General features: G+C 46.6%; 1 long non-coding RNA gene across 1 annotated transcript in view; it reads right to left on the bottom strand.

Annotated features, from left to right (window-relative positions):
• The window catches only part of LOC129656143 (uncharacterized), a 42,958-nt gene extending 38,089 nt beyond the window's left edge, over positions 1–4,869 (bottom strand). Inside the window, exon 1 of the long non-coding RNA XR_008716225.1 lies at positions 4,682–4,869. This is a non-coding gene — a long non-coding RNA (uncharacterized LOC129656143). The remainder of the gene's footprint in view (positions 1–4,681) is intronic.
• Positions 4,870–5,591: the final 722 nt, after the last annotated feature.

Genomic DNA, 5,591 nt, shown 5'->3' with positions numbered 1-5,591 from the left:
TGTGTCTCAAGCATTGGCAGGTGGATTCTTTACCACTGAGCCACCTGGGAATCCCAGGTGGTGGTTACATAGGATTCGTTTTGTAATGATTTGTTGAGTTGCAGCTGCCTCTTATGTAACACACACTACTGAGGGCTGGAGGAAGGAGTGCACTGAGCTCGCAGCTGTGGTTTCTAACTTACATGGGTGGAAAGCTAGAAGCTATATCTCAGGATTTGCTTCTCAGCCCAGTCCTCCCACAGCACGTTGGGGTCCCCTGCTTCATGCTGTGGGCACTGTGGCACAGCCTCCTGGGCACCAAAGGAGCCAGCCTGCCTGAGAGGCTCATGTGATTGAAAAAACTGCTATCCTGGGCTCCCTCATCCTGGGGCATGAAGGCAGGGGAGGGGCTTCTTCCAAACTTCCCTGGGAAGTCCTCCAGAATAATCCACCAGGAAGACCAGAGCAAGGCTCAGCCCAGGGCAGCCAGGGTCAAGGCCGGGCTGGGTCCGGAGGGAATGGGCCCCCAGTCCTCCACGTGCTCATCTTGCCTGACTGTGACCTCCCAGCCTTGACCCTCCTCTCCATGCCATCTGAGACCCCCACAGGCACAGACCCCTCAGACCTCTGCCCTCATCATTGCTCTCACTTACTCTTCACTGGCTGGTGGCAAAGAGCCATTGTCCACTGCTGCCCAGAACGAGGCTCCGGCTCTTTCATGGGATTTTCAGATAGTGAGGCAGGGGACTTGGGCCTCCAACCCTAATCCCGTTTGAAGTCAGTGGGACCCTGACAAGTCACAGTGTTCTTCTCATGGCCCGTGGTTCTCAACAGGGGGGCCCCCCCGGTGTCATTTCTCCCGGGCGGAATGACTCGTCACTTTAGGGAGCGCCTGTGTCTGCAGTTTTGGATTCTGGCACTGGGACACTGATGATGACACCAGAATTCCCCTTCCATTCCAGACTTTAAAGTCCAGCCTGCTTCCTGGCTCCCCCTCACGGGTTCAGCCCTGTGAATTCAGCAAGGTCAGCACAGTCCCCGCCCCTCACGCACAGTCTGCTCACTCCCCCTGGGCCGGTACACTCACTCCCAGATCAGCCCTGCCTCCTGACTGCCTAACACTCTTTCCCCTGCCAGTGTCAGGGGGGGTTGCAATATGGGACACACCATGTCAACTCTTCTATAAATTCTCTCATCTAATCCTTATTTAAATACAGCTCCTGGCACACAGGAGTGGGCCCATAAATATTTCTTGACTGGACACCTCCTCACAATGATCTTTTATGGGAGGTACTATTAATGTCTCCATTTCATAGATGAGAAATGAAGGCTCAGAGATGTTAAATAACCAACCCAAGGTCACAATGACTAGTGTCAAAGCTCAAATTCCAAGGGCATGTCTGTTCCTAGGTCTTACGTACTCATCCCATTGGTCTTCTTGGTCTTCTACAGTTCATTTGTTTATTTAACAAATATTATTTCAGTATCTACTATGTGCCAGGAACCATTCCAGTTTCTTGGACGCAGTAGAAAATAAAATAGAGAAAATTTCTGCTTTAAGGAGCTTACATTCTAATGAGGGACACAGACATAAAATATGATAAATAAGTAACATTTATAGTATGATTAATAGTGGTAGGAGCTGATGAAGAAATAAAGAAGGGAAAGAAAGAATGGGGTGTCATTTTAAATGGGGTGAGCAGGAAGGCTTCGCAAAGAAGGGGTAGCTGAGTAAAGACCTGAAGGAGGTGAGGGAGACGCCTACTAAGAAACCCATGGGGAAGAGCATCAGGTTCAAAGGCCTGAGGCAAAGAGTATTCTTGGTGAGTCCCAGGAATAGTGAGGGATCCCATGTGGTGAGAGCAGGGTCACTGAGGGAGACGGCAGTGGGGCTCAGGGTAGCGGGGCCAGGTTGCATAGGGCCTTAAGCCATTGTACGTAGTGGTGTGAATCCTGAGTGCCACGGAATTCATCAGAAGACTTTGAGGGGAGGCATGCCGTGTTCTGATGTGCTTTCAACAAGATGACTCTGCCTGTAGACTGAGACTTGAGGAAAAGCAAGGCCAACACATCAGACAGCTAGAAGACTGCAGTGCTAACCCAGATAGGATATTATGGTGGTTTGATGGGGTGGCGGCAGTAGAGGCGATGGGAGACGGTTGATTCGGAATAGAGTTTGTAGATGGTGCTGCCAGGATTCCAGACCCCCATACCCAGTTGCCTGCTGGACACCTGCAAGTTCCCTGGCACCCCAGACTCATCATCTCCCCCCAAGAAACTGTCATCCCTGCTGTACTCTAGTCTCTGTTAATATCACTCCACCTAGACAGTGGTCCACCACCCTCAAGCTTCCACATGCAATCAGCCACCCTGTCCCATCCAATCTGCTCTCTCCCACCTCATTCCCACTCCTCTCCCTCCTCCAGTGCCGCGTCCCTCTGCCCAGACTCTCAAGTCTCCTTCCTCTGGCCTGGGCTCAGCAATCGCCACGTTATACCAGATGGATCTTTATGGGAAACAGACCACATCTGTTTAAAACTCTTCTAAGACTCTCTGTTGCCTGTTGAATAAAGACCAAATTCTCTGACCCAAAGCTGTCTAAAAGAAATAGATTGTGAGCCACACAGGTAGTTTGGCTTTTTCTAGTAGCCACATTTTTAAAAGTAAAGAAAAAACAGGTAAAATTAATTATAAATATTAATATGTGGTTTAACATGTAATCAACACAGAGATATTGAGATTTATATATAGTTATATATAAATAATACACACACACACAAAGTCTTTGAAATCCAGTGTATAATTTACATTTACAGCACATCCCCATTTGGAACAGACACATTTCACACAATCAGTATCAATGTATGGGTACCAGATTAGACAGTCCAGTTCCAGCCTTTCAGCCAGAGCCTTCTCCCATGGTCTTTTCTTCCTCCTCTCCTTTCTGATCCTTGTCCCCATTCCACCTCCCCCTGCCACTTGTTCCTCTTGCTCTTGCAGATCCTACCAGCCTAGAGTACCCCAAACACACATGCTATTTCCCGACTCCCCACGCTTGCACATGAACACAGTGATGCACAGCAACAGGTCTGTACCTGCTCTCAAGAGCCAATTCTGCACATCTCTTCCCCACGTCCCATTCAGTGATGCCATATTAGTGGCTTGACATGAGCTATGGTGGGAGTATTTAATCACAGAGATTGGTAAACGCTGTAAATCAGGCTTTTGGGGAGGATGGGGACCACTTGCTAAACATATCACTGCACATAATGCCCTTGTATAAATCCTCTTCCCGCACGCCTAGTTCATCTGACACACATCATCTAGTGCACTGTCTGTGGAGGTTTGCCCTCCTACTCGTCTTCAAGTTTGAAAAAGGAGTGTAGTTTTCTGTATCCAACTCTTAGCATATGAATTCCTCCCTCCTCCTCTGTTTCTCATTTCTCTGAATACCCTATCATAATTATCACAGTATATAAGAGACCATAAAGAGAAGAAGTTTATAAGTTTGAAAATGAAACCCATCTGGGAATGAATCCTGCCTCCTCTACTTACTGGTGACATAGCCTCAGGCAAGGTACTTAATTACAATGAACACTGATTTCCATACCTGAAAAGAGGTTTAAAAATGCATCACCACGAAATTATCATGGCGATTAAATTATATAAATTGTTTAGTCTATTACCTGGCACATACCAGACACTCAAAAACATTTAGATATTATTAAGTCTTTCAGTATTTATCACTTGTATAAAGTACTTGCTCAAACACTTTTGTTAAAATAAATGTTGAATGAAATTTCAGAAATTCTTCAAGTCTAAATCAGAGAGCGTATGAGTCAGAATTCCAGCTGGAGACAGATGGTACATACACTTAAAGAGATGACTAAGACGGGTTTGTTAAAGGACTCTTTACAAAGGTCTGAGCAGGGCTAGGTTAAGTTCAGGCTTGGCAACAGTCTGTTACCACCTCTAGACATGAAGATGTGATGGGGGAGCGCTGCCCTGAACCCAGTGAGAACCATAGCTGTAGGAAAGGCCACCTTTTCCTACAACCTCCGTGAAGGAACCTAGCAGGTGTCAACCATTGAGTTGGGGTTGGAGAGACAACCCACCTCAACTTCCTCCAGCTTATCTGGAGGACCCCCAGATGGTGCTTCCCACTGGCTAAACCCAGGTCAAGCCCAGGGCAAGGAGCCCTCACACAGCTCCTAAAGAGCAGCCTCTTGGGCAAGGTGGGCTGGAGGCTCAAAAGAAGACTCGAGAGAGGGGTTTTAAATGGATTGAAGCCCCTTCAGCCTGCAGGTGTCTGGTCTTGCTTATACACCAGAGATAATAACCAGTGAGACTGGGTCTTGAAGGATAGAATCTGATAGCAAGCATTCATATGGGCCAAGTTTGTTTTCTCAAATGTAAGAGGGTTGATTTCATTCTATAACCCTCACTTGGTTGGCACCTAACCATTCTTGGAGTCAGGAAGTCCTTCACTATGTCTCACTTCAAAAAATTCCCACCACAACAGAAACATATTGTATTTAAAGAATTTTCTATAGATAGGGAAAAGAACTGGTGTGTAGATAGACTGATAGCCTCAAGTGAAACATCACTATAGAAAAGCCTGGTGGGCTGCAGTCCCTGGGGTCACAAAAGAATCGAACACAACATAGCGACTAAACAACAAACAACAAAACAGTGCTTTTACCTTTGCAACAGATCATCACAGTCCTTTTAATTTTTCCTCTGTGGTCCTCTTTTCCAACTTTCTGGTCCCTCTGTAGAAAAGGCCTGTTGAATATCCTACTGATTCAGAAGAACTGTTAAAATGTTGGTGTGATTATCTTTGCTGTTTTTGTCCACCTGGAAGAAGACGGTTTTCTTGGAAACGGCTGGGAGGAGATTGTAATCATTTCCTGGTTTTTATCGTGGAACCTCTTCGGCTTCTCCACAAACCCCTTATTCTGGAGAAAACAGTTATGGCCACATCAACTTCACTTCCCTGCCTGCCCTAAAATATGCTCTTCTGAGTCTTCCCTTCCCTGCTAACCATTTCTAAAAGTACCGGCTGAAGCCCATTCCACACAAAGGGGCCACAGGAGCGGGTAGGCAGTGAAGGATCCAGACTCATCCAGCATTCTGACTGCTTCAGTAGAACGTAAGCCCCACGAAGACAGGGGCCACATCTGCCTGCTCGCCTGTGTCCCCAGTGCCCAATCTACTGCCTGGCACGTACCAAGTGCTCAGTGTTTTTACACACTGAATAAATGAATGAATGCACACTGTGTGCCAAACACTCTCATGTACAAAATATGGAGATCTTGTTTTTCACATGTGCAAACTGAGAGTCCAATATTATTTAAAGTGTCAGCAGTGGGCAAAGCCTCAACATCAGACCTTCTGGCTTTTGTAGTCAAATGCACCCCACTTGCCATCTAAGATCCTTCCTTCAAACAAGCCACTTGGCTTCACCTTTGCTATTCCCTTGGCCAAGCTTAATTTTTCAGTAATAAGTCCTGGACCACAGGGGATGCCATGATCATGAGCTCCTCTCTCCACAGTTAATTAACCCATATGTGTTATTGTTGTTGTTTGGTTTGTTGCTAAGTCATGTCCAA

The sequence above is a fragment of the Bubalus kerabau genome, chromosome 6 (genome assembly GCF_029407905.1).
Source record: "Bubalus kerabau isolate K-KA32 ecotype Philippines breed swamp buffalo chromosome 6, PCC_UOA_SB_1v2, whole genome shotgun sequence".
NCBI classification, from domain to species: Eukaryota; Metazoa; Chordata; class Mammalia; order Artiodactyla; family Bovidae; genus Bubalus; species Bubalus kerabau.
The sequence above is the reverse complement of the archived record's forward strand: the minus strand, read 5'-3'. Positions and strand labels throughout refer to the sequence as shown.